Source organism: Taudactylus pleione, unplaced genomic scaffold (genome assembly GCF_031769625.1).
Source record: "Taudactylus pleione unplaced genomic scaffold, aTauple2 ptg000156l, whole genome shotgun sequence".
NCBI classification, from domain to species: Eukaryota; Metazoa; Chordata; class Amphibia; order Anura; family Myobatrachidae; genus Taudactylus; species Taudactylus pleione.
This window is the reverse complement of record NW_028284558.1, coordinates 26,830,018-26,851,691: the sequence shown is the minus strand read 5'-3', so window position 1 is coordinate 26,851,691 and position 21,674 is coordinate 26,830,018. Positions and strand designations below refer to the sequence as shown.

General features: G+C 46.5%; 1 protein-coding gene and 1 pseudogene across 1 annotated transcript in view; both read right to left on the bottom strand.

Annotated features, from left to right (window-relative positions):
* Positions 1-21,674, bottom strand: part of EPC2 (enhancer of polycomb 2) — a 116,691-nt gene that overhangs the window by 77,420 nt on the left and 17,597 nt on the right. The window lies entirely within an intron of this gene.
* LOC148521689 (U2 spliceosomal RNA) lies at positions 9,220-9,272 on the bottom strand (annotated as a pseudogene).

Below are 21,674 nucleotides of genomic sequence, written 5' to 3'. Positions count from 1 at the left end.
AGCATTGGAACCCAATTGTCAACAAGACACTGTCCAGGTTTGTGGTGGTTCCATAGGATTGGGCTCGGGATGCCAGCGATCAAATCCCAACGCTGGCATCCCGACATGGTTAGGATACTGAGACCTGTCGATAGATATCCTTACACATCTCCTAGCCCTAACTCTCCCTCCCCACTGCCTAAAACTAACCCTGCCCTCTTAGTGCCTAAACCTAACCACTATATAGGCTCTCTAAGAATTGGTTGATTACTGATGCAAACAGTGTATTGTTGTATCTCCTGAAGTGGTCCGGACAGGACCGAATCGTTGAGACTGAAATTACCTGTTTTCTCATGGAATATGTGAGGATTAAAATTTGATATTTCTTATGTGTTTAAAGCTAGTGAGTGCCACTTATTATTCTATATATATTTCACTGTGAGGGGAGAGCTTGGGGGAACTCCAGCATCGCAAGTGCTGGGCACGCCCCCTAGTGTGACAAATTGGTGGTGTGTCAAACGGACACAACCCCTCCTCCACTAGAGGCATGCAGATAGTACATGCCCGGTCCCTCAACACCCTGCCCTATGCGCTCGCTAGCAGGAACACATATATATGCGTGATTACCTTCTCCTCACTGCTACGGTTTACGAGTGGGGAGTTGGAGGCTGCAGTAGAGGTGGACAAAGAAGTAAACCCCTATTTACCTCATTCTGGCATCTGCAAAATTGGTAGTTACTGCGTTATAAGCTCCTGTGGTCACCAGACAATATTACACTGCAGTATGGAACACTGGGAAGGGCACTGGAGAACTAGGCATTTTATGGTGATCACCAGACAGTGACATAAAACAGTACACAAACCCCCCCCCCCCAAAAAAAAACAAAAACAAAAAAAAACACATGTCCCACAGATGGGGGAAGGCGAGGTGGGGGGGAATTTTGTGAATCTAATGCCCAGCAGGTTATCGCTCATCTTGGTCCTGGTTCAAAGGTGCACATAATGTCACAGATTGAAACTGAACAGAGATGTAATTTCAGTGGGTGGTCTGGGATCCCCTCATTTGTTGCAGTAGGTTTACTACTTTCAAAGATGGTATGCCTTGTTGGGTTAACAGATTACTACACATTTATTATGAATAACCTGCATATAGGGGGCGATTCAATTGAACGCAATGTGAATAGCACCTGGAAGGAGGTCCCGGAGCTATTCAATTGTACCCGTTGCACCGAGTTACCGCGCCTTAAGACGGGTGTTTAGTCGCAGTTACCGGAATTCTCTGACTTAAGTGCCGGCCGCGATGCAGTTAGCGCACTCACCAAGCCGGAAAACAGCACCGCGGCCCTAGTTTGCTCAGATTTCAGCTTGCATCTCAGGGGGGTGCGTGCAGAAATCCTCTAGTCAGGAGTTTACAGCGCGGTCAATTAATAGCTCCGGGAACTCATTCCCGGCGCTATTCAGCGCTTAATTGAATCACCCTCTGTGACAGAAAAAAGTTAATTACAGTTGAGTCTTTGCCTTGCACGTGGTGAGGCAAGATGTACAACCATGTAACATGTACTAAACACAAAATTACATTAACAGCATAGGGTGCAATTCAATAGTTTGCGCCGGCAGGCGTCTTAACCTCAGAGTCTAACAAACCCCAAAAGGGGCCTATCCATTACCAGACTATGGTCGCATTGTTCACAAAGTCGGGTAATGGATAGCCGGCAAGGACCAGCGATACGTGTGGATGCTGGGTCCTTGCCATCCCAGACTGTCTACTGAACATACCAGTCAACCTGATGACGCTCGTCAGGTTCGGCATGTTCAGAGATAGGAGGTCGGGCTCCTTCACTGAATGACGTTCAGTGAACGCCGTTCAGCGCGGGCACTGCACCTCAGCGGCTTGAAGGTCTGAATGCTAGACGTTCAGTCTTTCAGGTCACCTAGTGGATAGGCCCCTTAACCCTAATACCCAAACATATCTAACCCCCGACCCTAGCCAAACCCCTAATCCATCCCCAAACCCTAATAAGCCAACTCTAAGTGGGTAGACTAGATTGGCCAAATGGTTCTTATCTGCCATCAAATTCAGTGGGCCACATTCAATTCAATGAGAAGATAAATAGCAGCGGAAGGGAGCTCCCACAGCTATTCAATAGACCGCGCTGTTTGGGCGGCTAAAGAATTTCTTCTCACATCCCCCTGGGGATGAGAGGAGAAATCCAACAAATGTGTCGGGCGCGCAACTGTTTGCCGGCTTAGCTAACAGCCATGCGTCTGGCATATTAGTCAGAGAATGCCGGTAACCAAGCCTTAACACCTAGTTTAAGTCACGAGAACCGGCATTCTCTGACAAGGCAAACAGCGCGGTGTATTGAATAGCTGTGGGAGGGAGCTCCCGGAGCTATTCGTCATCGCACTGAATTGAATTCGGCCCACTATTACTATGCTGCATCTGACAATCCGGATTTAATGAAGTCAAAGCACACAAACCATTGGTCAATAAATGATGCATTTTTGGTGCTCAAAATAACATGGAAGCATATATGGTTTTCTTTCCAGTTATGTTTTACGTAGAATCAACTTTTTTGTTTTTTTATTAGCCTCAGGCACAATAAGATCACATTCGGCACTAAGCTGTCAGTATCTTCCACCAGCCTTTAAATACTTCCAGAACTTGAATACAAAGCTGCCAGGGTATGTGTAATCTGCACTGCTGAGGTGACTGCTTCTTATCCTTTACTTTAGGTCTGCCTGTTGTGTCAATCCTTTGTGAACTTATCAGGAACACATCAGGAAGCAATGCAACACTACAATGGCGATAGCCACATGTCTACTCCAAGTCTGAAAAACTACTGAATGACCTAAATACCAGGTTAAATTTGTCAAGAAAAACTTTTAAACATGACAAACATACCAGTTTTTTCAAGCACATAGTAAATATAGCCCTAGGTGTTAATGCATAAGCAGTGAGTTAGTAAATATATGCCTGCTTTTGCATTTATTATTGTGGTTTTAAATCTTGCGGGCACATCTGCAGAGAATAGGCAATTTTGAAAGGGTTGGGTATGGGATCCCGATAGTCGGGATGCCGCCGCTCAGAAAACTGACAGCAGCATCCAGACAGTGAGAATCCTGACACCATTAGGTAAGTACCCTAACACTAACACTTACCCCTAAACCCTTCCTCCCCGATGCATGAAAGTTACCTCTCCCTCTCTGCACCCTAAACCTAAACCTTCCTCCTGAAACTTACTTTTGGGATGCCAGCGGTCGGGATTCCGGAACCGGTATTTTGAGCGTCCGGATCCTGCACGCTGGCATGCTGACTACATCCCATTTTGAAAGCCTGCTACTTAGAATATATACCCAACAAACATGTGACTAAATTATTGAAAGGAAAAAAAATAATGCAAAAATAAGGTTTCAGAGTAAGACCATATGTTATGTCCTATATTATGCTCCTGCTCGACTTTGAGCAATGATCCTTTGCCTAAAAAGGGCTTGCATGGCATTAACGCAATGAGCATAAACTTAAAAATTTTTGATATGTTAAGCTCTCTCCTGAACCAAGAGTAATAGGTGAGACTGTTTAGTCAGCCTTAGAACTAACGACAAGTACTAGACACCTCCTAGTAAATTGACAGGCTGCATATCCAGATCAAAATTTGGACTGCGTTCACAGTGGCTTGTCCGCTGTGAAGTAGACGTATTGAAGTGGAAAAGGACTATAAACACAACTGCTGAAAACCTGTCACCCATCCCCCTTTAATGAAGACAGATCTGCTAGTCCTTTAGTCTTATGACCATTGTATTGTTCCATGTCTCATGCAGGTACACTGGCCAGTACAATTAATTTAGAACCCGCATGCTCCATGATTGCTTCTTCTGATTTGGCCTTACTTTGGTTATTTTTTTTTTGTTTTCCCAGTAGTGGTCAGTATTGTCTGGTAGCCTGATGAAAATCAGTAGTATATCCTTATCTGCAAGGTTGTTTCATGTTCCTTGGGGGCAAATTTTATTGTTTTGTGGGTGTCTAAATGTAATCGGCGCCTATCGAAACAATTTAATAGTTCCACCCATAGGGCGCGTGTGCACGTCCAGAAGCACTGGGTTTAGCCGAGCAAAGCGGTAAACCCATCTAAAGTACTGCTTTGGGCACCCAAACTCCCATCTTCTAGAACATTTTCGATACCAATGTAACCTATTCGTAGAGTGCAGCTGCCAATCAACAAGAAAGTGCCAAATCTCAAAAATCAATACTCTAAAATTATTGGCTGCACGCTCAGAAACACTGAAAAGGTCCCCTAAAAATGTATATAGAAATTATTACAATCTAGACATTAGATAATCTATTCAGCATTCAACAATCAACATGTCACAAACTGTTACAATCCGAATAAAGAAAATTAATCTGGTTAAAAAATAAACTGTTTCACTTCGTAGCAAACTGTGCTGCAGTCAGAAAAATGTGACTGTATAAACATTAAATTATGAAAGGATTCAATAAGCATCACAGTGTAATAAAAGGAAAGGATTGGCTGTTATTTGTGCAGCTTGGTTATATTTGAAGCAGGCTGTAAGGTGCAAAAATAGAAAAGAAGTAGCCTTATATGAGGCTACTCAGTGTCTCAATCTCTCTCCGTGTAAGAGAGCCCCCGGGGGTATGTATTCAGGAGACAGTTCAACTCCCCGCAGGAGAAAAAAGACAGAACAGCAGGAAAACGGATGAGTATAGTATATTTTTGGAGTGTGGGAGGAACCCACACAAGCACAGGAAGAATATACAAACTCTACACAGTTAATGTTGTAGTGGGTATCGAACCCACAACTTCAGTGCTGTAAAGCAGTAATGATAACCATCACACCACACCATCTGTGCTGCCCCTGAGAACGACAGTGTGGCAGACCAAGCAGCAGAAGACCTCTAAGCGATGGAAGCACCACGACATCAGTCCAGGTCAGATAGGTAATAAGAATTAGCTATGCAGACGAACACCAACCAACACAGCAACAGCGATGGGTCACCTGCAAGATAAAGGAACGTAAAAAGACAAAGCCAGGATAGACGTGGAACCCTGATAAAATCATATGGCCAGTGCCACAGACCTCTGAAGAGGGTGTAGAATAGTTGGACCCCATCGGCAAGTATGAACAGTCCAATCTCCAAAGGAAGTCACAAAATGGGATTTTGGTACCTACCGGTAAATCCTTTTCTCTGATTCCACAGGGGACACTGGAGTTGCTTACGCTGGGGTATAGACGCGTGGATAACTGGAGCCGGCACTTTAAATAATTTAGAAGTGTGAAGCTCCTCCCCCTCTATTCCCCACCAGCCCTCAGTTTAGAAAATGAAGACAGAGAGGAGATGGAGAACAAGCGGAGTAAAAAAGGAGATAAGAACACACAATAATCAAAGCATACAACATAAGGAACAAACCGAACAGGCAGGCTAAGAGCGCAGAGGTGGGCGTCCAGTGTCCCCTGTGGAATCAGAGAAAAGGATTTACCAGTAGGTACCAAAATCCCATTTTCTCTTTCATCCACTAGGGGACACTGGAGTTGCTTACGCTGGGAACGTCCTAAAGTTATTCCCCTCGGGCGGGAGCGCTCTGTGGGACCTGCAGAACCAGACGGCCAAAACTTGATGCCGAAGCAGCAAACGTATCAAAACTGTAACATTTGACCCACGTGTGAACTGAAGACCAAGTGGCCGCACGGCACAATTGTGACCTGGAGGCGCCCCTAACGGCCCCCCATGACGCACCCACAGAACATGTGGAATGAGCCGAATGGACGTAGGAGGCAGTCAGTCAGCACTAATATAAGCCTGAAGACTAATCAGCCTAATCCAACATGCCAACGTCTGCATAGACGCTGGTCAACCTCTCTGAACAGCATCATAGAGGACAAAAAAAAAAAAAAAAGACTCCGACTTGCGGAGGGACACGGAGAGCTCTAACTACATAAGTAGAAGAATTACCGGAGTCCTCCACCAAAGACGGTACCCAATAGGCTGATTGACACGGAAAGCCGACCCAACCCTGGGAACACAAGCTAAGGTGGCTTATAGGACAGAGCACCCAAAACTCTACGAGCCAAAACTAGAGCCAGGAGGAGGACACTCTTCCAAGACAAATACTTAATTAAGTACCAGGAAGCTATCGGTGGTACAAAAGTAACGTCTGCCCTCAGGAATGAGGGCCAATTTTCGTTGAAAGAAAATAGAAAGGGCAGAACCTGCACCTTGAAAGTTCAAAGGTGAAGACCAGAAACCAGTCCCATCTGAAGAAAAAAACAGAAACCGGGACAACCAGACGGAAGACCCGACTGGAACACCATTCGATATAAGAATGCCAGATGCGATAAAGCGCAGCCGAAACTGGCTTCCTGGCGCGTAGCATGGTGGGAATCAGAGTCTGGGATGCTTCTGCATTAAAAGATATCGGTTTCAGGAGCCACCCCGTTAAACGCAGTTGCGCTACATTGGAGTGGACGAAAAGGACCCTGCTGTAGAAGATCCGTACGCAGATGAAGGGGCGACGGGTCGTCTACCAATAGGGACCGAAGGTCTGAGAACCAACTACTCCGAGGCCAGTTCGGTGCCACGAGAAAGACAGAGGCTGACTCATGTCTTTATCCTTTTTAGAAGGAAGAAGTGGAATCGGAGGAAAAAAGGTAAACGAAGTTGTAGATCCATGAAACTGTCCGAGCATCTACTGCCTCCACCTGTGGATCGCGAGTTCTTGACACTTATAGTGGGAGTTGAAGATTCAATCATGACTCCATGAGGTCCACCTGAAAACACCATCGACGTATCAGCGCGTTGAACACGTTTGGATGAATCTTCCATTCCCCGGGATGTACATCCTGTCGATTTAGGTAATTTGCTTCCCAGTGGTCCACAGCCTGGATGAATACCACCGACAGGATCACTGACTTCTTCTCGGCCCACTGGAGAATCTGAGATACTACTCGCATGGCCATGCGACTACCAGTCCCGCCCTGGCGGTTGATGTAAGCGACGTCCGTAGCATTGTCGGACTGAACTCTTACCGACGAGTCTTTTGCAACTCTGATGCTTCTATCACAGCATAGTAGATCGCTCTGAGCTCCAACACATTTATGGGCCACTTCTGATCCAGAGGGGACCATCGACCCTGACAGTGAAAATCGAGGACTACTGCTCCCCATCCTCGAAGGCTGGCATGCGTTGTTACGATGATCCAGAACCATACCGAATGTTCGGCCCATTAAAAGACTGTTGTATTGTGTCCATCAGAGGAGGGCCACTCAGGTAACCTGGCTCAGACGGATTTGTCGCTGTAGAAGCAGAGGAAACCCTGACTCTTGTGACAACAGATCCAGCTGAAACACTCTGGAGTGGATCCGTCCGAACTGTAGTGCCTCAAAGGCAGCTACCATCTTCCCTAAGAGACGCAGACAAAGAATTATGGACACCTTCTTTCTACTGCTCCCTTCTTGAAGTTGATTATCCAACCGTGTTGGATTAGAGTGTGATATGTCAGTAAGGCATGGTTTGTTAGAAGGGATATCGATGGAGCCTTGAGGAACAAGTCGTCCAAATAGGGGATTATGTTTACTCGTGATGACCGAAGGAGAGCAATCATGACTGACATGAGATTGGTTAAAATGCCGGAAGCCGAGGATAACCCGAACGGCAATGCCCGAAACTGGTAGTGATTCTGCAATACGGCAAAACGCGGGAAGGTTTGATGTGGTTCCCAAAAGGGAACATGGAGATAGTCCTTGATATCCAGGGATAATAGAAACTCCCCTGGTTTCAACCACACAATGATGGACTGCAGGGACACCATGTTGAAACTATATATATATATATCTTAAGATACAGGTTTTAAAGGACTAGAGGTCCTAAACCGATCCATCCGGATTTGGTACTACAAACAGGTTTGAGTACAAACCCCATACCTCGTTGATGTTCTGGAACCGGAACTAGCACAGAGGATCGGAGTAGAGACTGGATAGCCTCCCGTAAAACCCTGGCCCTGTCTGCAGGTATTGGCAGACGTGTAGGAAAGTACCGAGATGAGGGGGGACTTCGAAGTCTATTTGTTACCATAGGGAAATCAGTCTGTGAATCCACTGATCTGAAAAGGTCTAGTTCCAAACTTGTTGAAATTTCTGCAAAACGGGCTCCCACCGCAGGAGATCCCAGATGGGCGGAAAACCGTCATGTCAGCTGTTTCTCAGCTGATTTAGGTTCCTGTCAACCTGCAACATTGTGTGGATGACCTCTACCTCTATCGCCTCTTGCTTGCGTGGGAGCACCTCTGGCTCTACCACGAAAGGAATGTGGCACACGAAAGGAAAGAAACGAAGGTCCCATGTAAGATCTTCTGGGAGCTGGAGCAGTCGAAGGGAGGAAGGAAGACTTACCCCCATGTGGCCTGGAATATCCATCTGCCCAATTCCGGGCCAAAAAGCATGTCACCAGTGAATGGTAAACCCTTCACCGCACGCTTGGATTCTGCATGTGGTTACCAAGCGCACAACCAGAGGGCTCAGCAGTTCGAAATAGCAGAAGCAGATATGAGAGCTCCTTAGAAGCTTCTCCCAGGTAAACTGCAGACTCACGATGTGTTCTGCCAGAAGAACGTAACTGTGCCCTGGAAATACCTGATTAACGCAATCAACTGGTCATACTCCCACTGCAGTATAAATAGAGCGCAGCGCTGACTCCAACTTGCAATCAGAAGGGTCCCTCAACAATGAGGCAGCCCGTACTGGCAGTGTAGTTTTCTTAAAGGGACAGTGAGCAGACGCGTCAACAGGGGGAGATGTTTCCCCCTCTTCTATCATGGATGACGGAAATGGGTAGCTGAACAGGAACAGACGAGGAATTTGGAACCTCTTATATGGTTGATTCCAGAAAATTTTAGCCTACAGCACTTGGTATTCCCAGGCAGTCTCCCATTACCAAGGCCTGACCCTCCGAGATCAGGCGTGTTCAGGGTGGAGTGTCCCTAGGGCCGCGAAAACTGAAAAACAGACGACCCTTTTTGTTGGTCACTGAGAAGATACGTAGCGTCCAATTACATTGTAATTTTCCAGGCTAACTGAGTACTGCTGTTCTGACCCTGACACAGGGAGTAACGTACTCAAATAATACACACTCCTGGGATGCAGGAACTATATCCACAGGTAGATTAAATACCTGCTTGACCGCCAGAAATAAGAATTCCACCCCAGTAGAGGCAGACTCTATATATGGCCCACAGATAGGGGGCGTATCAGATATTAAACTGATAAGAACAGATACTAAATGGGACTCTCTTGATCTGTTTGCCTGTTTATTGCAGCCCTTTTTAACTTGATCTTAGCCAAAAGGCAGAGAAAATCTGAGGCGTACCGTCATTATACAAACTTCCTCCATTCCCTAGTATCCTCTGTTGTGAGGATTTCCTTGTCAGACCCTCACTGACTGGAGAACAGTCGTTAGGGGCCGTCTTTGGTAGGAAGTGGAGGGAGTTGAAACAGCGGTACCTATAACCTGTACCAGGGTGTCTAGAGACTTGGTTAACCCTGACACCCTGGGAGGTGTGAGCCTCAGCCAACTGTGACGTTAAGTCCGCCATCACTCGTACCATGCCATAGGTGATAGATTACTAAACAAGCATCACATAACATGCTTGTACAGTTTGAACAAACATCTTTTGCAAAGAGTTTGGCTTCAACCATAGTCACCCATACCGAGGGACAGATATAGAAGACAGAAGGCTAGTTTGGGAAACAGAGGAGGAGATCACACAACTCCCTTCCCACAGAATTGATTCCCTGCTGTACTCTCCCCTGTGCTCACAGGCTCCCAGGGATGCAATCAGGAGAACCAGCCCTTCTGTAGTAGTGCTCCTACACTCTTCCTAAATTGGAGAGCTGCAGTCAGACACATGTGAAACAGCAGCCACACTGTTCTAACAGCCGCTGCCGCTCTGAATGGAGACAGAGAGCCCGCTGTTAGGCTCCGCCCCCCTTCTTCATGCCCTAAGGGCTCTGAAAATGGCAGTCGCGCTGGAGCTTTCACCTCCCCCTGTGAAGCCCCGCTGAGTAGGAGCGCTATGCGCAGGTGCCAGCGGGGAGAGGGAAGGAGGGAGTATGTAATATAGAGCAGCGCTATAGCGCTATGCTCTGAAGCCAGCGTCGGCAGCGGGGACAGGAGCCGGGGGATGCGCAGCTGATGTACTCACTGCATCCCTTGGATGGCTTCTCTGATAATGGCACTCCTGCTTCTCACACTGTCTTGTCCTCAGTGCTTGTAGAGAAGTGCTGTGTGGCGATAAGGAGCTGTCAGTTGCTTTTTTGATAAGCACTGTGCACTCCATCCTGTATAACAGGGCGCCAGGTACCCGGACCCCACCTTTCAAGAGGTGGCGAAGGGTACCAATAAAGTGTAAAAGAGGCTATTAAAATAATAAAATAAATGTATTGCTGGAGCACAGCAGATTGTGACCAGCTCCGTAGGCACATTTTCTAAACTGAGGGCTGGTGGTGAATAGAGGGGGAGGAGCTTCACACTTCTAAATTATTTAAAGTGCCGGCTCCATTTATCCACGCCTCTATACCCCAGCGTAAGCAACTCCAGTGTCCCCTAGTGGATGAAAGAGAAAGAAACCGTAGGCTATGGTAAGGCATGAGGGCAACAATAGATTATAATCTTGCCATGAATGGACACTGAATACACTAGGGAACCTTGAAATCTAAGCAAGACTACCTGCGGAGCAGAGCAGACTAAAACCTTCCTTAAATATACTCCTGGTAACAAATGTTTAAAATTTGTGAACAGGAAACCAGAAGGCAACTAAGGTAACGTAAGTAGAGAAGAAGGACCTACTGAGGAATCACTAGAAGAAAATAAAAACAGTGACCAGAGGAGCAAAATATATAAAATCGACTGCAACCAGGAGAGGCAGGCTAATATAAGAACACACAAAGACTGATATTCCCTCCTATATCGACCCAGTAGACAAAAGGGAACACGTCAACTAATTGCGATCTCCTAAAAACTGTATTGCGAGACCACTTTTAATAGGGGCCGATTCAATTCTGTTGGAGTTGAATAGCACCAGGAAGTCGGTTCAAGAGCTATTCAATTCATTGTGCTGTTTAGTACTACAATTACAAGTTAAGTCAGATAATGGCGGTTCTCATGACTTAACCTGTGTGTTAACTCACGAGAACCAGCATTCTCCAACTAAGGTGCCGGCGCCGCACTAAGACCGAAAACAGCCTTGCAGCTGGCACTTTAGTCTGATTTCTGCTCACACCCTCAGGAGTGGTGTCAAGTTGCTGATAGATCCCATTTGTGCAACACTGCAGAGTGTATTGGGGAAAAAAAAACAATAAATTCCAAAGCGGGTGAATAGTATTTCGTGCCACTTTAGAATGACATGGGACCTTTAACTCTAGCATGTTAAATTTAGGTTATGTTTGTTGGAAATGGAATTCTTTACTAGGCATGTGACTGTAATACAAGTACGAGGGATGTGCAATAAATTCCCGGATGTGTAGGTAGAGTAGACAGAATCAGACTGGTTGTGAACTGTAATTTATGACTACATTATTTGTGAAATTTCAAGGCACAGAACCGTATATAAGCAGCACTGCACAACAAAGTAGTCAGCTTGTTCACTTCCTTCATGTACTCGTTATGGAGATCAACTAAGGCCACTGGAGAGCCATGATCTTCTACGACTACAAGAGTGGTCTGTGACAGCAGGAGAATTTTGACAAGACTGCGAGCTGCTTTTGGGGAGCACCGTCCCAAACCACTGTGTTTGAGTGGTTTGCAGAATTCTGTCTCAGGAGACAGTCCCCGGAAGACGAGGAGCGCTGCAGCTGACCTGTGTCCACCATCATCAAGGATAACACTGCTGCCATGTGGGCCATAGTTGATGTGGACCCCAGGGTGACTGTGCCCAGTTAGAGAAGGAGACAGGCATGTCAACAGGATCCATCCAGTAAATACTCCATGAAAAGCTTGGCCTAAACAAGGTTTCTGCATGCTGGGTGCCCCATCGGCTGACTCGTGAGCAGAAGGCGGCTCAGACGACGCAACATGCTGGCCAGGTTTGATTGTGGTCCCTCAAACTCTGTCTGGGAGATTATCAGTGGCGATGAATCCTGGATCTATAGTTTCGACCCAGAGACCAAACAATAGTCGATCCAGTGGCCCCCAGTTGGAGGTGCACCACCACAGACATTCTGATGTGAGTGCAGCATGGAAGCAAACGGTGGCTGTTTTGGTGGCCCAGACTGGTCAGTGTCACGTAGGTACTGTACCACTTGTGCAGCAGCGCACAGTTATTGGGGTCTGGTACACCAACCAATGCCTGCAGCAAGTGCTGAAAGCCATTTTCAGGCACAGTCCAAAAATTCACACTAGTGATGCCCTTCTCCATCACAACAATGCACCTACACACAAGTCTAGGAGCTCGATTCAATTGAACGCGAATTAAATAGTGCTGGGAGGGAGCTCCCGAAGCTATTCAATTCAGCGCACTGTAAGGTTGGAGAATGCCCGTTCTCTAGCCCCTCGTGACTAAACTTCCTGGCGCGATGCTGTTTCCGCGGCGCTAAGGGCAGAAAACAGCATTCCGCCTGTACTTTTGTCAGAGGGGTGTGAGAAGAAATCCTTAACAGCGTGCTGCATTTAATAGCTCCGGGAGCTCCCTCCCGGCGCTATTTAATTAGCGTTCAACTGAATGGAGCTCTATGATGTGTGTGGATTTTCTGGCCCCTGAACGCATCCAGGAGCTTGGTCATCCGCCATACAGTCCAGACCCTGTAACTTCTGTGTGTTCTTACGATAGTGTTCCCACTAAAAAGCAGGCAAACTAGGGTGCTGGGGTTGCCGGCCGGCCGATTCAGTGCGCACTTAAGGGGCATGGCCGATCAGGGAAATTTTAAAAAAATTGGACAGGGCGCAGCGCCCCGCTAAAACAGCCAAGCGGAAACACTACACAAATCAAGCACAAAATGAGTGGGGTTCAGTTTGAGTCACCCAAAGCTGTAGTTGAGACCTTCATCCAGCATGTAGACTATATACTTGCTTTGGACTGGTCCAGCTGCTTCACCGAGTGGTTTGAGCATATGCAACTAGACTCCTCTGGCAAATACTTAGAAAAAAATTTAATGTTCACTTTGTTTGTAACTATAATAAGTTTCCGAATACACAAAAAGCATTGCACACCCCTCGTCCAGGGTGTCCCACTCGTAGGAGGCCCAGAACCGATATCCACCAAAGACAGCGCCGGACCTAGTGTGAACACTAGGTATATTATGCATAGGATTTACTTTCTTGCCTTAAGTTTTTATTGCACTACAGTGTGTGAAGTACATGCTCATATCATGCAAGGTAAATATTTACCATTCAGATTTGATAAGGTTTGCATTCTGTTTGACCCTGTAACTCCTTTGACCAAATTAAAAATCTAGACCAAAAGTTAGATAAAACAGATCTAAAGCAAAGCAATGACACCCAAAACAACCATTAACATGTAATCAGCCAAGTTTGATGAATGAGAGCTCATTATGAGAACACTGTTTAATTCTGATCATTGAAGCTCTTCTGTACGTGTTCAAAATACTAATTATATCAGACTGTTACATGAGCGATACAATCTCTATGGATTGTATATACTGTATGCCAGACTGGATATCTGCATTGTATATTCTTAGCACCTCAAAAATACATTCAGGAAGTGGCTACAAAATGTGTAATGTAGGCTATGTTACATCCATCTTTATTTTGAAGCAAATTTTTGTGACCACGTCACAAAATGTTTGTAAACACACACAATGTAGGATAGGAATCGGTATGATTTACCGCACCTCCGGCGGTTGGAATCCCGACACCAGCATCCCGGCAGCAGTGGAAGCCCCAATCGTCCTCAGGTAAGTATTTGCTAACCTAATTCTACCCCCTAACCCTCCCCTAGGGGTGCCTAACCTCCCCCCCAGTACCTAACCCTAATCCCCCTCCCCGCTGCCTAAACCTAAGTCTCCCGGGGGGACGTCGGGCTCCCGGCGTATGTCTAATGACAGACGTCGGCATATCGACGCCTGTCTTTAGACCCTTGCCGGGATATGACAGTCGGGAAGCCGGCTGTCGGGATTAGGTCCGCCGGCTTCCCGACTGCATACCATAGGATAGGAGCAGGGGTGGTAAAATGGAATTTTGGTACCTACCGGTAAATCCTTTTCTCCGATTCCACAGGATATCGGTTTCAAGAGCCACCCCGTTAAACACAGTTGCGCTAAGCTGGGGTGTACGAAAGGACCCTGCTGTAGAAGATTTGGCTGCAGAGGAAGGGGCAACTCCTCCAAGGCCAGTTTGGAGCCACGAGAATGACAGAGGCGGACTCTTGCTTTATCCTCTTTAGAAGACGAGCAAGGAGTGGAATTGGAGGAAAAAGGTAAACTAAGTCGTTGATCCACAGAACTGTCAGAGCATCTACCGCCTCTGCATGCGGATCTCGAGTTCTTGACACGTATACAGGGAGCTGACTATTCAATCGTGACGCCATGAGGTCCACCTGAGGACATCCCCATCGACGAATCAGAGCGTTGAACACGTCTGGATGGAGCTTCCGTTCCCCAGGATGGATATCCTGGCGACTGAGGTAGTACACCTACCAGTTGTCCACACCCGGGATGAATACCGCCGACAGGATTACTGACTGGTTCTCGGCCCACCGGAGGATCAGAGTTACTTCTCGCATGGCCATGCGACTCAGAGTCCCTCCTTGGCGGTTGATGTAAGCGGCGGCCGTCGCGTTGTCAGACTGAACTCTTACCGGACGTGTCCTTAGAAACCCTGTTGCTTCTATCAGAGCATTATAAATAGCTCTGAGTTCCAACACATTTATGGGCCACTTCTGTTCTAGAGGGGACCATCAACCCTGAAAGTGATAATCGAGGACTACTGTTCCCCATCCTCGAAGGCTGGCATCTGTTATTACGATGATCCAGTCCCACACTCCAAATCTTCGGCCCGCTAAAAGATTGTTGTATTGTATCCACCAAAAAGAAGGGCCACTCGTAACCGGGTTCAGACGGATCTATCGATGTACAAGCAGATAAGACCCTGACCACTGTGCTAGCAGGTCCAACTGAAACACCCTGGAGTGGAACCGCCCAAACTGTAGTGCCTCGAAAGCAGCTACCATCTTCCCCAAGAGACGCAGACAAAGAAGGAGGGACACCTTCTTTGGTCTGAGGACCAGCTGTACCAAGAACCGTAAATCCCAGGCTATGTTTATTGGAAGGAAAGTCCTCTGTGATGCCGTATCCAAGATCATGCCCAGAAACAGGAGTTTCTGGGACGGGTTTAGATTTGATTTCTTGAAGTTTATTATCCAACCGTGTTGGATTAGAGTGTGATACGTCAGTAAGGCATGGTTCGATAGTTACCGATGGAGCCTTGAGTAACAGGTCATCCAAATAAGGGATTATGTTCACTCCTGATGACCGAAGGAAAGCAATCATGACTGACATGAGTTTGGTGAGGAGCAGAGGATAACCCGAACGGCAATGCCCAAAACTGATAATGGATCTTTCAATATGGCAAATCGCAGAAAGGCCTGGTGTGGTTCCCAAATGGGGACATGGAGATAGGCATCCTTGAGGTTTAAGATGGGCCTGACCGAGCCATCCGGTTTGGGTACTACAAACAGGTTTGAGTTCATTTTACTGGAACCGGAACTAGCACAGATGATACTACTAGAGCCTGGATATTCGGTACTCAAGGGAAATTACTCTGCAGATCCACGGTTTTGGAGAGGTCTGGTTCCAAACTTGTTGAAATTGTTGCAGATGGGCTCCCACTGCAGGTGGTCCCAGGTGGGACGGAAGACCGTCATGTCACCGGTTTCTCAGCTGGTTTAGGCTCCTGTCTATGTGCAACCGTATGTGGGCGACCTCTGCCGCCTCTAGGTTGCGTGGAAGGACCTCTGGATCTACCACAAAAGGAATGTGGCGCACAAAAGGAATGAAATGAAGGTCCAGGGCAAGATCTTCTGGGAGTAGATGCAGTTGACGGGAAGACTTAACCCCCGTGGCCTGGGATATCCATTTGACTAATTCCGGGCCAAACAGCATGTCGCCAGTGAATGGTAAACCCTCCACCGTACGCTTGAATTCTGCGTCCGCTTGCCAAACGCGCAACCAGAGGGCTCTGCGGGCCGAAACAGCAGAAGCAGATATGCGAGCACTTATCTGACTGCTATCTTTTGAAGCTTCTCCGAGGTAAACTGCAGACTCATGGATGTGTTCTGCTAGTAGACGTAACTCTGCTCTGGAAGTACCGGAGTCCAAACCTGTAATCAACTGGTCAGCCCAGCAAACCACAGCCTTGTTAACCCAAGCGGTAACAAGGGTGGGCCTAAGTTGAGCACCCGCTGCAGTATAAAAAGATCTTAGCATTGTAGTGTTCACTCTAGCTCCGGCGCCAGGCAGGGCTACGGAGCTAGAAAGGGCACTTCCGTGGCCATTGAAAAGGGGGAGTGTCTATAAGACGCATCCCCCTTTCGTCACTCTTGGGGGCGTGCCTGGCACTTACAGACATGCCGGGCAGCCCCCAAGCGATGCCGACAGGGGCTGTCTATTGCGCCCGGCGTCTATTCTCCGGTGACCGGGTCACCGCACATTTCCCCACCTACGGGACACTGCGACCCGCGGGTGAAGACAGCACCCGCAGGCTGTGAGGGCAGGGCGCTTTTTGCCCTCCTTCTGGAGGGCAGGGTGCTTTTTGCCCTCCAAAAGGAGGGCAGGGCGCTGCGCCCGGCTAAAATAGCCTAGCGGGAATGCTAACGTTGTCTCCAACTTACGATCCGAAGGATCTTTTAGTACTGTAGCTCCCGATACTAGGAGTGCTGTTTTCTTAGAGAGACGAGAGACTAACGCATCTACTGGAGGAGGTGTTTCCCACTTCTCTATCATGGATGCTGGAAAAGGGTAGCTGGACGGAAAACGGTGCGGAATTTGCAACAGCTTATCCAGTTGTTTCCAGGCCACTGAGAGCTGCTGTTGAAGGGTCTGTGAGAATGGAAAAACCGCCAAGCTCTTTGGTTGTTCATGAAATAATTCACACTCCTGGGATGCAGGAATTATGTCCTCGGGTAAATTCAGGATTTTTCTGACCGCCAAAATTAGAGATTCCGCCCCAGGAGAGGTGGACTCTAACTCCTGAGGGTTATCGTCCTGTAACGCTTCCTCCAATTCCCCTTCTTCGGTATCCTCCGTAGCGAGGAATTCTTGGTCTGACTCTTCTGACTGGAGAACAGTCGTTAGAGGACGCTTTTGTATTGGTCTTTGGTAGGAGGTGTAGGGTGCGGACACCGCCGTACCCATAACCTGTACTAGGGTGTCTAGAGACTTGGTTAACTGACTCAGACGTTAAATCTGTCTAGGGTGTCTAGAGACTTGGTCAGCTGACTCAGACGTTAAATCTGTCATTACTCCTAACATGTCAGCGGCCCATTGCGAGCCGATGAGTCAGTAATATCCATAGATGGATCCATTGCTATACAAGCATCACATAACGTGGACCCAGTGGCATGCGGTTTAGTCTGTTTGTTGTTACACTTGGAACATACAAATAGCTTTTGAGCAGCCTTAGTTCTGTTAGACATGGATACACAGTCACCCAGAGGGACACAGTAGAAACAGAAGTGAATTAGAAATAAAACAGAAGGCTGGTTTGGGACACAGAGGAAAAAGTACCCCCTCTCACAGATTAGATTCCCTGCACTTACACCCTCTTGCCAGGGATGGAGTCAGGAGAATTAGCCTTCTGCATGTGTTGCACGCTTCCTGTATTGGAGAGATGCAGGCAACAACAGGTTAAACACGGCAGCCACGCTGTTCTAACAGCCGCTGCCGCGTAAAGGAGACAGGGAGCCCACGCTGTTAGACTCCGCCCCCTTCTTCAAGCCCACAGGGCTCTAATATGGCTGCCACAATGCAGGAATCACCTCCCCCTGCAAGCCCCGCTTACTAGGAGTCGCTCAGCAGCAGGGAGATGTTAATGAGCAGTGCTAGCAGCTGTTGCAAGCCCCGCTGAGTAAGTCGTTTAGCCGCGCTCAGCAGCGGGGAGAAGCTGACTAATGAGCAGCACTATAGCGCTTTCTGCATCCAGTACTGTTAGCAGGGCAGGAGACGGGGGATGCGCAGGTGATCTACTCACTGCGCTGCCTGGACGGCTTCCCTCTGAACAGCACTTCTTTTGAAGTCAGTGTAGAAGTGCTGTGTGTGTGTGGCGTTAAGGAGCTGTCAGTTGCTTTTTTGTAAGCACTGCACACTCCTTCCTGTTAACCCATAGAGGTGTAACAGGGCGCCAGGTGCCCGGACCCCACCTTCGGAGAGGTGGCGAAGGGTACCTCAAAGAAAAGTGTAAAAGATGTTATAAAATAATAAAGAGAATAAAAAAAAAAATTATTGTTAAATAAAAGAAATAAATTAGGTCTATTGCTGGAGCACAGCAGATTGTGACCAGCTCCGTAGGCACATTTTCTAAACTGAGGGCTGATGGGGCATGGAGGGGGAGGAGCCTCACACTTCTAAATTATTTAAAGTGCCAGCTCCAGTTATCCACGCCTCTATACCCCAGCTTAAGCACCTCCAGTGTCCCCTAGTGGATGAAAGAGTAGTAAGTGTCCCTCCAGCTATTGTGGCTTATTGCCCACCCATAATATAGAGTATAAGGGGTATATTTACTGAAATGCGGGTTTTTAAAAGTGGAGATGGTGCCCATAGCAACCAGATTCTAGCTAATATCTTCTATAAGATGTTAGATAAATGGTAAATATAATCGCATTGGTTGCTATGGGCAACATTTCCACTTCGAAAAGCCTGCACTTTAGTAAATTTTCCCCTAAGACTCTTAAACAGGTACATTTTCACTGTTTACATATTGCAATCTAATTGTATGAATATGAAGTGTTTCAGCATTATACAAGCTATAATACTGCATAAATACTGCACTTTTAAGACCGTTATTGTCTGAAGTCCAAGTTCATACAATAGAGATTGGATTGCCAAATATCACAAGCAAGAGGTTTCTGTCCTTTAATTACTACAGATTTGCCAGCTCCCAAAGATGGTATGGGAGAATTAAATTCAGTGCGATAATGAATAGCGTCTGGAATGAGTTCCCGGAGCTATTCAATTGGCCCAAGTAGAGGATTTATGCTCGCACCATTCCGAGGTACCATTCGTATCAGCCAGATAATTTTATGAGTGCAACTGATCTGGCACGATTGATCAATATTTTCATATTGTCCAGCATGTCCCTCTGACGCGATGTTTTGAAGTTGCCGACCGATGGACATTTCCCCATGTTCCTTCACTGAGAGGGATGAGGAAATATTTCCTCCCCAGGAAAGGCTGTCACAAAAAGTCTATCTGTGTGACAGGCATATTATCTGACCATGTATGTCTAGCTTTATATTGGCTACTTTGTGACATCAAACAATTCAAAGAGATGCTTCATCTCCATTATTGTGAACTTTCAACAAGAAAGTGAACAATTGGTGGAAGTTCATTAGGATTGGATGCCTGACGGATGGGACATTCCATTTTCGAAGTTGTGCAGACATTTAACATTTCTTGCTCTACGGTGTGTGTACTGCGAATACCTCACAGAAGGCACTACCACCTTTATTGATCATTACCAGCAACGTCTGGCCAGAAGTGTCAGTGGCAACAGACAAGTGACAGTGGCTCAAATCACACCCACATCCAATGCAGGAGTTACCAGGCGCATATCCAGCAGGTCACTGCATCGTTCTTTAGCTTCCATGGGATATGGGAGCAGAAGACCCACCAGAATGGCCGTTAACACTACAATACTAGACACAGAGCCTCACCTGGGCTTGTGCCGTCACCAATTGCACCCTGTAGGACTGGCAACATGTGGAGTGGTCCTATGAGTCACGGTTCCAGTTGTTTCGGGCCGATGGTAGGGTTCGGGTGTGGCTTAGACCCCCATGAGGCTATGGACCTCTTGTCAACAAGGCACCGTGAAGGCTGGTGGTGGCTTCATAACGGTGTGGGGTTTATCCACGTGGCATGGCTTGAGTCTGCTGGTCCGCCTGAACACGTCAATGACCGGTAACCGCTACGCTGCATTTCTTGATGACCATTTGCAGGCCTTAACGGACTAAATGTACACCGCATGACGATGGTGTATTATCCTGCTGTAATATTCCATTTCATTGGTCCCAAGTTGCCCAGAATTGGTTTGAGTAGCATTCTGGAGAGTTCCATCGAATACTGAGGTCCATTCGCACATAAGATTCTGTATCAACAAATATCATGGAGCTGTGGGAAGATATCCAGATGGCATGGGTCAATATCTCTCCAAGTCTTCCACCTCATGAGTTTTGGCACATTAGAGTATTACAAAGCACAAATAGGGAAGGGAAGATTTGGAATACCCCAAGCACTGGTACCAACAGGAAATGGGAATCAGTAAGGTGGTAGAAATACTCCACAAATCGTTAATAAATATAATTAGTCATATGAACAAAAATTAGAGGAAGTGGAGGTGCGCCCAGAAGAGTAATAGTATGGATAGAAAAAGGAGGGAGAGCAAGTACTCTATTAAATTGGGGTACGAATTCTACCTGATAAATATAACTTTTAATGATGGAGGTTAAAACCTTTTCAAAAATAGGAAATAGGACAACATTTACATACAATAATAAACATGTACGAATGTGGGCCTACAAAGGCTGTCAATTACCACAAACATGTAAATAAATACATAAATACCACAAATATCAATGATATCAGTGATCCACATGTATGTGTTAAAGAATATACTGCTCAATTAGCACGTGAAAGATCAATGATCACTGTATCATATTGCTAAGTATTGTTGAGTAATCAAAAAATCATGGTGAAAATAAAAAAACAATATAAATAATCAAGGGTTATCATAAGTGACCATATGCCACCGCCTACATATACCTTCTAAATCGTCTGTTTCTAAATTCAAACAACGCACTAGACTCCTGGCTCAAAAGGGATAGTATACAGTCCTACATATGTAATATCATGAGTAACGTGATGTGGTACCAGGAGATCATTCAAACATGATCCAATATGAGCTGTCAGTGTACACCAATACAGTAAACATGAAAATTATACATAGTGTGTCTATCCAGGGACACTCATATCAATAAATCATTATATCCATGAAATCGGAAAGGATATAGGTGTTAATAGTTCACAAGGAATTGTCCAGTGACTTTCACTATAAACAGCATGGTGTGCTTGTACATAAACAGCAAGTATGATGTGATCATGAGGTAAATGTGTGTTAATTTACAGGTACATAAAGAATAAACGTATAGTGCAGATACCACTCACTAACAGCAAGGGGAAAGGTGGCTGCTGTGTCCCATGTACTAATAGTATAGAATGGGACATGAGTGGACCCTCCACATATACTATGAGAGTATGAGATCGGTAGATGGCACCCACTATAATCCCCCTGTTGCTCACCCTGGTTCTGACAATCCTGCAAGATATCAGGCAAGTCAGTAGAGAAAATGGGATTGCCAGATATAAGTATAATAGTATAGAGGAGGATAAGGGAAATTCGGAGATGCTGCAATTAGGCATGCAAGATAATCCTTAGTGAATGCTTAGTGCGCTATCAGCGG